Below are 13281 nucleotides of genomic sequence, written 5' to 3'. Positions count from 1 at the left end.
TATGTTGTTATACAGCTGGAATCTAATGAGCGTGATGTATTGTGAAACACTATAATTTTTTCCTCCATAGTGTCCCAAGAGTAAACATAATCTGTCATTCTAACATTCAGTCCCTCCTATTACACAGAATCATCTAATTAATTCTGCAGGGTTTTTGAAGTAAAGAATTCCCAGCTTTCAACTGTCTGTTTCACAGATCAGCTTAGGGGAAACCGAAGCTGAATTAAGATTTGAAAACTCATTGTGCAAAACTTGTGGAAAAAAAAATCTCAGAAAGAGTTGCAGGCAGTGCCAGGAAACTGCCATGCTTTTGTCCTGCAGCAATGCTCACTGTATACTGCCAACATATGCCTTGGCTACTGTCTTGAGGTATTTAAAACACAGGAAGCAACCAGGTTGGAATAATTTAATCTAGACAGTGTGAGCTCTCCAGAATATGAAAAGATTTAAGTTGGCCTGGAACTGAGTTTAGTTTCTTTATACTACAGCAAGTACTTTTATGTTACACAGAAGACAGGCTTAATTCTGAGTCACACAATACAGTTAGTGGGGTTTTTTTTCATGAAAAAGTTATTAAATTTCTTCTATAAAAATGTGGACAAAAGGGAATTCTGAATGGAAGTAGCATTTTTTGCATTACACTTATGCAAAACACTGGTTAATCTAATCTGCAGGAGGTAAATGCATAGTGCATATAGAGTTTAAGACAGAATTTTGTAATTTGTTTATATATTTGCATATCAAGCTGAACCCAAAATGCGAAGATTTGAACTCACTGTTGGTTTTTGTTTGTTTGTTTTTTTTTTTCCTGGAAAAAATACTTTGTCAGGAGTCACTCATAATAACTTAAGTAAGAATTGAGGAGAATTAAGACAGAGAGGGGACTGACAACAATCAAATAGTTCCCTTGTGCTTGGCATTTTAAAAACTTGAAATATTAACACGTCTGTTAATAATGAATATCCTTAATTTAGATATGTAATTCAAGGATCTTCAGTTACGCTTTTGATAAATATTTGGTAGACAGAGGGAGAAAAGTGAATAAAAGTGCATAATGTGTAGGTACAAAATTGAAAGGTATTGGTCACACCGAGTTATTTGAAAAAATAAAAAACAAACATCCTTTAAGGGCTATAGCTGTTTATTTATGCTGTTCAACCTGCCAGATCCTTCAGTGTTCTTGTAATTTCTAATGTAGACCTAATGAGTTTGCTTGGGGGTAAAACAGAAAGAGAAAAAACAGTAAAGGAGGAAATAAAACCCCAATATAATGCTAGATGTGAGGACATATGGTAGGAAATGAGAAATGAAAGTGCTTTCAAACTAGGGAAGACTGACAATCTGTATTTCACTTTGTTTAACCAAAGAAAATATTTCCTTTTTTTAGATAATAGCAAGTTTAAATGGAAGTAACTTTGGAATTGTTTTATAGAGTATTAACTGTTATACAAGGAAGCATCTCCTAGTCTGGGTAGAAAATAAGATTAAACTGATAGAAGTGGAACATCATAAAAGCCTTGAGCCTGTCTGCTGGTTTTATCCACTTATAGAGGTAGTTGTGCTATGTATATTATGATGGACTCTGACCATTTGTGTTGCCTGCAAGGTTTATTTGAATGATGCAGGTAAATAGATATGTACAAGTTTTGTCATCATTCAGTAAAGGACTTACTTTTGGCCTCAGGTTACACCATGATTCTTGTCACTGAAAGGAAGTCTGCTTTATATATCTATTTTTCCCATCTGTAAAATAGGAACAATGGAACTGACCTCATTTGATAGCTGCTTTGAGACATCTTGACAGAAATATGTACTTAAGCAGCACTTGCTTGGGAGGGGGGGAAGAAAGGAATTTTTTACATATTTTGAACATTAAAAATAAACATCATAAATATACTGAGTATTTCCCTTTACAAGCTTCAGTGCAATGTCTTGTTTAAACACGCATAGCCAAAGAACACATCAATTACAAGTGACTGGTACCAAATCACCCCTTAAAGATTGTTAAGGCAGTTCTGTGCGCTGAAAAAGACTTACTGTGGAAAAATCCTTGTTGATAGAGAATTATTGCACAGTCAAGGAACTGAAAGTATTAAAAATGATATTCACTGATTCTGGGTCAGATTCTTAGCTGATACAAAAAGGAATTAAATGAGATGGAAATTTGATCCATTCTGTAACATAGGCTTTGGAAAAATTAAAAACATTTAATATTTCCCATGAATTTCAAAGTCCTGTGTGTGTAAAATCTTCTCTTTCAGTGTTGCATTGAGAACACAAGGGTTTAAAGCTCAAGGAAGCATCAGCCAAGACATAAAACAAGAGTCTTTACACTGCAGACCGATTGATTAGAAGGAATAAAAGAGCTTTTAGAAAAATCTATCTGAAACTTCTAGTAAAAAGAACAAAATATTTAAGCATTACCATTACAAAAATATTTTTAATTGCTATAAGTAGATGTTTGGAAATATTGGCTGAATTTCTGAATCTCTTCTTCACATTAAAGAAATGACAAATATATTCTGTAATGTAGAGTTAAAGAAGTGGCTACTTTGAATTTGTGTTTTATCCAATTTTTTGTAACTAAATATTTTTGAAGTCCTGAATAACCACCGTTACTTCTGCCATCAGCCTGTACACATAATAACATACACAGGTGTCATTTGCTGTTGTTTGTACTGTAATAGCACTTTAACAAAAAGCCCTGGTATTCTGAAATGGTAGAGAGTCTTAGTATGTTTAGTGGAACGACATTTCTGGTGATATAATACTGATGGTGAACTTCAGAATTTTTATTACAGTATATTCTCTGGGAAACAGTGGAACCTTTTAAAACAGAAGGAACTTCTTAAGTGAAACTATGGAGATCAAAGCACTAGACCTGATAAAGAGAAGTCAATGAATAACATCATTTCCCCCAGCTTTCTGGTGTATCTGGCACATAGGAACTTGCACTGCCTGTTGTCCTGTAAACTTCGGAAATGAAACATGGAGACTGTTGCAACCCCAGAGAAAGCCATTGTAAATTCCACTAGAAAAAAATATTACTGTCTTGATCTGTGCTGTACTTCTGTATTTGCATATATTTGTGTAAATGTCTCCTTTCAGTTTCAGGTAAGCCCAACAGTCCTAAGGCTCCAGCAGTGTAATCAGTGTTCTAAGCAAAAACTTGAAACATCAGTCTTCCTGCTTTCCTAACTATCCTTTTGCTTTCTTTCATCAAAATATTGTATTAACTAAGTCACCAGTTTCAGCAGCCATAAAGCATCGTTATGTTTCAGTTTTACACTAAATGACATTAAATCTTATGCTAATAAAAATGCCTCATAGTCTTACTTCAGAATGCAGACACCTTTTATTTTCCTTACATTACAGAAAAAATCCTGAGAGTTAGCATTATATTGCCCCGGAATTCTTCAGGTTACAATCCAATATAATAACAGGGAAGGCTTATTTGTCTTTGACTTATCTATACTGCCTCTCATAATTAATGAATCAAATTTTAATGTTTTTATTAGGCTATTTTATTGAGTCTAATTCATTTTACCTAAGTGCTACGAAATGCACATTTTTTTTAAATTAATGGTAAACATACATAGGTTGTACCTAAGTGGTACAAGGTATCTCTGAAAATCAAGAAATATTCCTTGGTCTTAAATTGTACTTCACAATTTAGATGTTTGTCTTTGCAAACATTGTAAAACTCTTCAACGGAGATCCTTTTTGGTAGAAAATAAAGATATTGTAGCTGTTATCATATTTATAAAATAATAAAAAGGAAATAAAAGCATCATTATGTGGCAGAACACTCTCGGAGACTGTGAAGGCAAACTGGACTGAAGTAAAAAATAGGCAAATTTTGTAGAGGCGTTTCAAACAAAAGCTGTTATATCTCCAGGGTAAAACAAGGAAGTAGACTATGAATTGTTTTTGCAGATAAGCAGAGATGGTAAAATGGCTGGAACACCAATCATACAGGATTTCAATTATCCTGATGCTGAAAACAATGAGAACTGTGGAGTTGTTACAAAGGCAATAAATTAAAAAAAAAAACAAACCCAAACAAAAAAATGTAAAGTAACCAACCAAAAAAAGAAAGAAACCAACCCCATACACCCTTACCCCCCCTGCTGCAAGCAGAAAACATGAATACCCAAGCCTCCTGCGTCTGACTGCTGAGAAATCGGCAGACTGGCTCTAGCTGGAATCCCAAGAAGCAGAACAACAGGATAAATGGGATAAAATGGTTGTCGTCTCATAGTGCACCAGTGGGGTCCCACCCCTGTGGGGAAGCAGGCTCTGGTTTTGTCAGGACACTATCCCAATGCCTCTAATTTTTGCCTAAGGCTTGCAATCAAAAGCTGTTAGACTCTGAATCTGTACATTCCTGAAGTAAAACACACTCTGTTCTCAGCCAGTATTAAACATTTGACTGCTACACTGAGCAGATTTGGCCTCTGTGAAGAAAATCAGTAGTGGGCTATACTCAATCATTCAGGACCTCTATGAAGATTGCTTTGTGCCTCCAGGGATCACCATCAGAAAACAGTGCATCCCTTCTATGAATCAAACAAATTACATTATTATTTTAGAAATAATACACAAAATGCAATTTCCATCTTTTTCTAAAAAAATAATTAAGGTTTCTTTTACGTTTCAGTTAAGGGTTGTATATCTCATAACCTGCATCTCGTTTTAGACCATATAAGACATTAATAAATCTTGTGGGTAAAATAACAGTATTCTTGTAAGAATGGTGTGAAACAATTGTTCAGAAAAATAAATAAAAGGCAAACCAAAACCAATAGGAATGTTTTTGCCAAACTTTTCGGGCCACACACCACTGTTTTCAAAGCCATAATAAATAATTCTTATTAGTTTATACACGATGTATTATAAGAAATATTGAGGATGACAGGGATCCATCATTCCCCAAATTTGGAAAATGATAGGAAATTAATTATATATTCAGAATTTTAATTTTTATCTGAAGGATATTTAAGAGTAACTTTACAAAAAAAAAAGGGATGTGAAATTGTTCTGTAATACATTCGTAGATTTTTGGAGCAAAATGTATTTGACCATTGTTAAGTATCTATAGAGTCATTATAATGAAAATTGTTCTCATTACATTCAGTGAAAATATCTGTTTATTTAAGCTAGATAGCAACTTTAGGCTTTTTTTTTTTTTTTTTTTTTGGTGATTTTTCAAACAAGGCAAACTAGGTCCTGAAAGAACTTCCTAACTGAAGTTGTAGTTAAAAATCACTAGGCTTATGTGGCCTATTTAATACTGTCTCAGGAAATAAAACAGAGTTGTCAGATTTATAATGAAACAAACCCAAACAATAACATTTCAAAAGCTAAACTGTCACTGAGAAGAGTTTACATGATACTGATTTTTGTTTGTGGAGATACCTCATAGAAAGAAATACAGAAAACCACTGAAGCATCTCAGTGCAGCTGCCAACTTCCTGAGAGGAAAGAAATATCTGACTGTGATAGGCAGGAGGCTTATTCACTTATTTTTGTAACCTATCTTTTAAAAAAGAAAATCTGCCAGCAGATTGAAGCCTAATGACATTTTATGTGCCTTAATGTATCCTGCTTCTGAAACATTACTGAAATGAAACAAGAGAATAATTTGGGTTTAGAGGACATTGGGTTGGAGAGATCACCTGGTCCAAACCCTGCTTGACCAAATTTGAAGCTGGATCTAACTGCAAAATTTGATGGGGTTGCTCATGATCTTGTTCAGCTGGTTTTTGAATACGTCTGAAGACAAATTCCACAAGCTTCTGGGTGACCCATTCCATTGCCTGATTACTTTCATTTGGGGGTTGTGGGGTTTTTTTCCTGATCAGAATTTTCCTTATTGCAACTTGTTTCCATTGTCCTACATCCTATAGCTGTGCTTGTCTGAGAACAGGCTGACTTATTCTACACTATAAAAACTCATTAGATATTTGAAGGCAGCAATAAAATTATTCCTTAGAGCAATAAAATTATTCCTTAGCCTTCTTTCATTAACACTGAAGACAACTAGAGCTCTCATTTTTCCCTCATCTTTCATATTTAAGAATCTGAATGGCCACAGTCTACAGTACAGTTCTCTGCCTTGTATTTTCTGTTTTCACAAGTAAAAACTCAGAGCAGTTGTAACTGGCTAGTAGCCAAGTAAGTGCTAGAACAATCCAGAATTAAAACTCTTCTTTCTGTTTTGTCTGTCATTTATAAAGTAAAAGGATTTTCTTTTCACTATTTTGCACTTTTTGGCTACACCATCAGTGAATCACAACTTTGCATTTCTGTATTATGTATCAGAAGGGTCAGATTTGTGTTAGAAACCTCTCTGTGGCACAACTTAGACGATTCTGCAAGTATGTACTGACATCTGGTGGACATTTAACCAAACACGCAAAGAAAACTACTATTACTACATGGTAGCATCCTGTTCATTTAAAGAAAGTACTTGCAGTGGTGTTCATAGCATAAGTTCTGAGTCCTCTTCCCAACAACACTTGTGGGAGAAAATAAAACCTGAGTAAAGATTTTGTTGACAAGATTTCTTTTTCTGTAATGCCATTTGGTATGAACAGATTTCCAAAGGAAGTCTAATTATTTTCTCTTTTTCATTGTAAACAAATGCACTTTTTCAAATATATACAACAGCAGGTCAGACCATTTAGAGAGGTTCATGTAAGTCTGTCTGGCGGTATAGGACACAGCTTAGCCCATCTGTAGTTCAAAAATCCCACATTATAGCATTTGGTGGTTCCTAGTCCATGAGACTGTGTTTAAGGAGTGCCAGATCATAGAACAGATGTTGTTCAAGAATAAATGGGTGTGCTGGTTGACAGCCGGCTCAGCATGAGTCAGCAGTGTACCCTGGCCACCAAGAGGGCAAACTGCATCCTGGGGTGCATCAAACACAGTATAACCAGCTGGTCAAAAGAGGTGATTATTCACTGTATGCAATGTTGGTGCGGCCTCACCTTGAATACTGTGTGGAGTTCTGGGCCCCACAGTGCTAAGGTACATGAGTGTGTCCAGAGGCAGCAACAAAGCTGGTGAAAGGGCTGGAAGGCATGTCCTGTGATGAATGGCTAAGGACCTTGGGGCTGTCTAGTTTGGAGAAAAGGAGGCTGAGGGGTGACCTCATTGCTCTCTACAGCTGCCTGAGGAGGGGAAGTGGAGAGGGAGGTGCTGATCTCTGCTGCCTGGTACCCAGTGATAATGGGAATGGTTCAAAGCTACGCCAGGGGAGGTTTAGACTGGACATCAGGAAGCGTTTCTTTACTGAGGGGTTGGTCAAACACTGTAACAAGCTTCCTAGAGAGGTGGTTGATGCCCCAAGCCTGTCAGTGATTAAAAGGCATTTGGACAATGCCCTTAAGAACATGCTTTAACATTTGGTCAGCCCTGAATTAGTCAGACAGATGGACTAGAGGACCACTTTAGGTCACTTCCAACTGAAATATTCTAGTCTGGTCTATAAACCCCCTCAGCTGGCAGGAGTTCAAAATGATAACCCCTAGAGTGAATTCTTGCAGCTATCATTTCATTCTGCATATTCTTTAATGTCTTTTGTGTTTTTTTTGTTTTTGTGTTGTTTCTCACTCTAAAATAAATTTTCTTTTTGGTCTTCCATTTCTCACTCTTGAGTTTCTTTTTTCTACCCTCATTCCTCTAAAACTTTGACCTTTTTTTTTTTTTTTCAATTTTTATCACTCTTACACTCTGTTGTGCACTGATAAAATTATAACACATCCACATCTGATGAAGAATAGAAACCTTACTTAATTCCTATATATTTTAAAGACTACTAATATTTCCATGTTAGAGGATAACGGAAGATATATATCACCATAGACTGTTCTGTGACCAGAGAAGCTGTATAAGCTCCCTGGGTGTTTCAAAATCTATGTGATAACAAGAACATGATGGGTAAGAAAACAAACAAACAAATCTAGTGAATATTTAGCAGGGAAAAAATGATAAGAAAATGTGAGAGGAAGATGGGCTGTGAAACTGGAAATGAACACTTCTATTGCCGTATGTATTTCTTGAATTCTTATGATAGCGTTTTATCTTTCCAGATATTAGTTACTAAAAACAAGAGTTCACAAAAACCTTTTTTAGCTATGTAACATGGCAGAAATACCTAATAATTTTTAACAGTTTATCTTATTTTTTTCACCCTTATAGCAATAAGAAAGAGCTTTTAAAAGACAGTTTGTCAGAATCATAGACTGCCCTCATGAAGACTGGAAAAATGAATAGGACCTAATCCATTATTTAGCCCTGAAAACATCTACTGCTCAGACCCCGAGGTAACTTAAATAATAAAAAAGTTCCCTGAATTTTCATTCACAGCAATTCAACAGACTCACAAAACCTTTCATTTTTATTAGATTCTGTAACCCATTTCCATGATAATAGAGGAGGCTCTTTTTAGAGTCTGATGTGTTAAGTTGCAATTATACTGTTAGTTTAGAAAGCTGACATTACTGGTTTAAAGTCATAAGAATTAAAAGGAAAAGACATCTTCGGCTACTAAAGCTGTTATGTCTTTTGACTGCCTTAAATCAGGCGTGTTACTTTTAAATTCTGTTCAATATTCAGAATAATTTAAGGGGTTTTTTGTTTGTTTGGGTTATTTTATTGTTGTTTTTCTGCTTTGCTTGTTTGTTTTATGAAATGAAGGCCAATGTAGTTACATGACTTTTAAAGAAGCAAATTTCAGTGAAACAATACATATAATTGTACTAGAGAAAAAATGTTCTGATTTAGCAACACAACTCTTTGATTTCCCATGTCTTCATTTACTGTTCTATGGCAACATTACATGACTAATGCTGAAAATAAAATTAAATTTATGATTTTTAAACTATGGAATTACAAAAAGCTGGTGCTTTGAAGATAGAAAACTGGCAAACTTCATTTTGCACATGGAGGGAAAAACTCCACACATTAATACCTAAACTAGAATTGCCAACAATCTGTAGGTTACACTTACTACTGCATTTTTATTCATTTTTTTTTGTGCTCGGTTATTGAATTGAAATACTTGGATGTCCTCTGCTGACCAGGACTGGCAAGATAGTTGCAAATAATATAGAAAAGGCTGAGGTATCTGGTGTCTATTATGCCTCAGTTTTTATGGGTAAGGTCAGTCTCCAAGTATCCATCTGAACAAGGAATGACAAAGCAAATGACAAAATACCTTCTAGGAGGAAAAAATATAATTCTGAGTGAAGAATCATTTATTTGACAGAGTGTCCCACATGATTCTTTTTGACCAGCTGGTAAAATAGGACTGGAGAGATGTACCACGTTATGAGTGGAGAGCTGGATGAACTACCAAGCTCAAATCAAGCTTAAAGGGAGGTGGTTAATGGTTCAAAGTTGAACTGACTGCTGGTCACAAGTGGAGTTCCTTAGGGTTGATACTAAGTCTCCATGTCTGAAATGATCTGGGCAGCAAGATTGAATGTATCCTCACCAGGTCTGTGGATAACACTAAACTGAGAAGAAAAGAAGATACACCAAAAGGAAGACCCACTGTACAGAGAAACTGCAACAGACTAGAAGATTGAATCAACAAGAATGGGGTGAGGTCTGAAAAATATAAATGTAATGTTCTGCATCTAGGACAGAATAATCCCAAGCAGCAATACAGGCTAGGATCCAATAGCCTAAGGTGTAGGTTTTCCAAAAAAGACATCAGGATACTGGTGGAGAGCAAGTAGAATCTGTGTCAACAGTGCACCCCTGTGTGTCCTCAGAGGTATCAGTAAGCATATAGTGTAAGGAATAAAGCTGTCCCAAGGACTTATAAGCTTGGGATATGACAACAGACACAGACCAACATCTTCAGAGATAAACAATTTATCTCTAAATAATAGTACAATAACAAATACAGATCAGTAGTACAATTATCCAGGTCAAAACAGCATTAATTCACCAATATAGGACTAAACATCCAGACATGCAAAGACTTACATGACCTAACTTACATGGCTATCAGGCAAGCAGGAAGCAGGGGACAGCCTCTTCTCCAGACAAACAGCTTGGACCAGTTGATGGGCTCAGGGAATTCTGAGTTCCCTGATCAGATCAGACTGCCCTTTTTATTGCTGAGTCATGGAGGATCTGTCTGGCCTTGCTAATCAAACACCACAACCCATCTCTGTTCCCCCTTTGTGCCAGCTCTGTCCTCAGTGTGAACTGAGGACAGAAACACCATATAAAGCAATTGTAGCCCCACATTTGTTTGTGTGCATGTGGCTGGGAATATTTTATATGGTAGTAGAAGCGTTACACCTCCTGTGGTGTACAAGGGCCCTGGAAATACTGTATAAGGCAACAGTAGCCTTACATATATCCAGCAAATCAAGGCATCTCTTTTCTGCATTTGTTAGGCCATGCCTGGAATGCTGTGTCTAGTTTTGGTCTCACACAGTTCAAGAGATGCATCAAAAAAATTTTGATGCTCCACCAGAGGGGTCAGCATGGTGATTAGAGGTCTGAAAAACTTGACATTTGAAATAAAATCAAAGGATTTGGTCTTCTTTGGCTTAGAAAAGTTTGAAGTAGAAGGCTCAGGGGGATCTAATCACAGTCTTCCAATATTTAAAAGGTAGTTATAGAGAAAATGAAGGTGTTCTTTTCACAAGGATGAACAGATATAGGACAAGCAGCAGTGGACAAAGGTTCTTCAGGGGAAATAGAGAAAAAAATTCTTCACAATGACAAGAGTTAATAGCGGAATAAGTTGTCATAAGAAACAGTGGAATCTCTCTTGCAGTAAATACTCCATATCTACATATGATAATTTTTTTAACATTTTTTTTAACAGATCTATGTATCTATAGGTGACTTCTTTTTTTAAAAAAAGATTTTCCATAATACTCAGAAACATTTTAATATATTTGATATGTAAAAGTGCACAATAAAGTTGAAGATGGATTATAAAATGCCAGAGTTAAGTGATGGCAGCTATATTTCATTGGTTTTAATTACTTATTTTTCTTCTTGATAAAACTGATTTATTTTTAAATAAAAAAAGAAAGGAATGTAAAGAAGTAATTTTAACTAATTTATAATGTGTCGAGACCATGTTGGAAGAAGATAATTAAAGTTCTTTCTAGATAGTGCTGAAGACCTACCATAGAATCACAGGGTCAGATTTGAACATGGACAAAAATTTCTCTAATATTGTTGAGGAAGTAAAAACTACTTGCAAGTACATTGAGAAAGAAGCATTTATGTTCCTAGTTGTATGCTGAGAATTTTAATAATATTACAATTATCAGCAAAGATGTGGATGTGTTGGCCAATAAATTTGGTAATCAAAGAGTTTTTGATCAGTATTCAAAAACTATGGAAATGACATTTCTTTTTAGATTTCATTTGGAAAGTAAGGCGCAAAATATAGAGCAGCTGATCTTATAAAATAGCTTTGAATTGAAGTAGGAGTTTATTTGCTTTAAATTATACCATGAGTGTATAATTTCTGCAATTTTTACTGCAATTCTGCAATTTCTGCAATTAAACTTCAGAGTGGATTTCAGTCTCTGTGTGCACTGAGGAAGCTGAAGACAATTTTTAAGGGCTATTCAAGGTTGCCTATTGCCTGCGGTTCTACCACAGCCTCTTACCTCCTCAGAAGACTTGGAAGATGGTACAAGACTGTCCACATGCTTCCAGTGTGTCATGTAGACAGCTTCAGCATTTCTTGGAATAGGTACTCATTCTGAGAGAAGCATAAATATAGATTAAATTTCAACATTCAGGGTATCTGAACTGATCTGATCTGGTGACTACCAACTTTCCTCACCATCATGGAAAAGTAATAGATGTCACTGAACATGAGTCATCTCATCCTAAAATAAAAATTTGTGTTTGGGCAAATGAATCATGCTCTGAAAGTGACCATTTTTCACCCCAGAAAAAAAGTAGGCACAGGGTAGCTAAGTAACACATCTGCAGTACAGGCATCAAAAGTCAGATGAAGAGGCTCCTGCCCATACTGTCTCATGCATTGATCAAGCATTGACAGATCAGAGAGAGCAAGAAGCAGGATACAGCATCTCTGGATAGGTAGAACATTTCTGAACTTCAGAACATCTGCCTAAAATGTAAAAAAACAGGCAAAACTACTGCTGACCACCATTGACATGACTTAAAATCTTGGCATGCATTTCACTTACTGCACTGTCATCACTCACAGATACATCTCACCTGGCTGCATGGACTTGTGTATGTCCAGTTTATTTAAATATTTCCCAACTTGATCCTTCTCCATCAAAGGTAAGTCTTCCTTGCTCCAGATTTTCCTACTGGTCTCAGCTGCCTGCACTTCCTGAGGTCAAATCTTACCATCAATGATGGAGGCAAAGAAGGCATTGAGTACAACTCTTATCACCAACCAGACAAATCAGCTCAAGCAGTAAGAATTTTTAAAAGGTGTGGCAGGCATCCTAAAATGAAACTCCAATGCAATCTCCGAAAAAACGCTGACAATTATTGTCCTTTCATGGCATGACTCCAGTGAAAATGGCAGTCATGTTACCTCCCTTGCTGAGGCTTGGCACTCCTTTTCTCTGCTTTTTACTAAGGATGTAGCTTCAAAATATATGTAATGGATTCACCACAGGAAATGCCCCTTCCCAGTTCTTATCTCTGGTTTATGGTCCAGTTTTAAACTGAATTAGAAGCACTTGAGGAAATAGAGAAGGTCAGTAAAAAGCTGTTAGTGCCAGCAGAGGGGCTTGGTGAAACTTGTTGCCACCCCACAGTGATCAGGACATCACACAAACTATTTCCCCACATCCAGAAGGTTCCACATATAGGTAGAGTAGAAGGACGATAGACCAGGGCCAGAGGGTGCAGTCTGAGAGCATTGCCCTGTGGCACAGGAAATACAGTCATGCCATTGGTAGTATCAGGCCATGGGCTTCATACTGAGTTTGCATAGCCTTGGACCTGAGGTTTGTCAGTCTTACTTTTTTAATATTTTAAATCCGTAGACATAGAGCCTCTGAAATCAGTCAGACTACTAATTTGAATAAAGCTATTGACAATTTGCTATTATTTATTATCAAATCACTATATATTTTGAGAATTGTGACATTCATTTTATTTATTTTGCATATAATTTTATCTGCATTGGGAAACTCAGCAGTAGCTGAGTTTAACTCCATCTGTCTTTTCTGTCCAACTTTGGTAAAGGAAGTATTTTAAGACAAGAGTGTAATGACACATATTTTAAAACTA

The sequence above is a fragment of the Phalacrocorax aristotelis genome, chromosome 1, assembly GCF_949628215.1.
Source record: "Phalacrocorax aristotelis chromosome 1, bGulAri2.1, whole genome shotgun sequence".
NCBI classification, from domain to species: domain Eukaryota; kingdom Metazoa; phylum Chordata; class Aves; order Suliformes; family Phalacrocoracidae; genus Phalacrocorax; species Phalacrocorax aristotelis.
The sequence above is the reverse complement of the archived record's forward strand: the minus strand, read 5'-3'. Positions refer to the sequence as shown.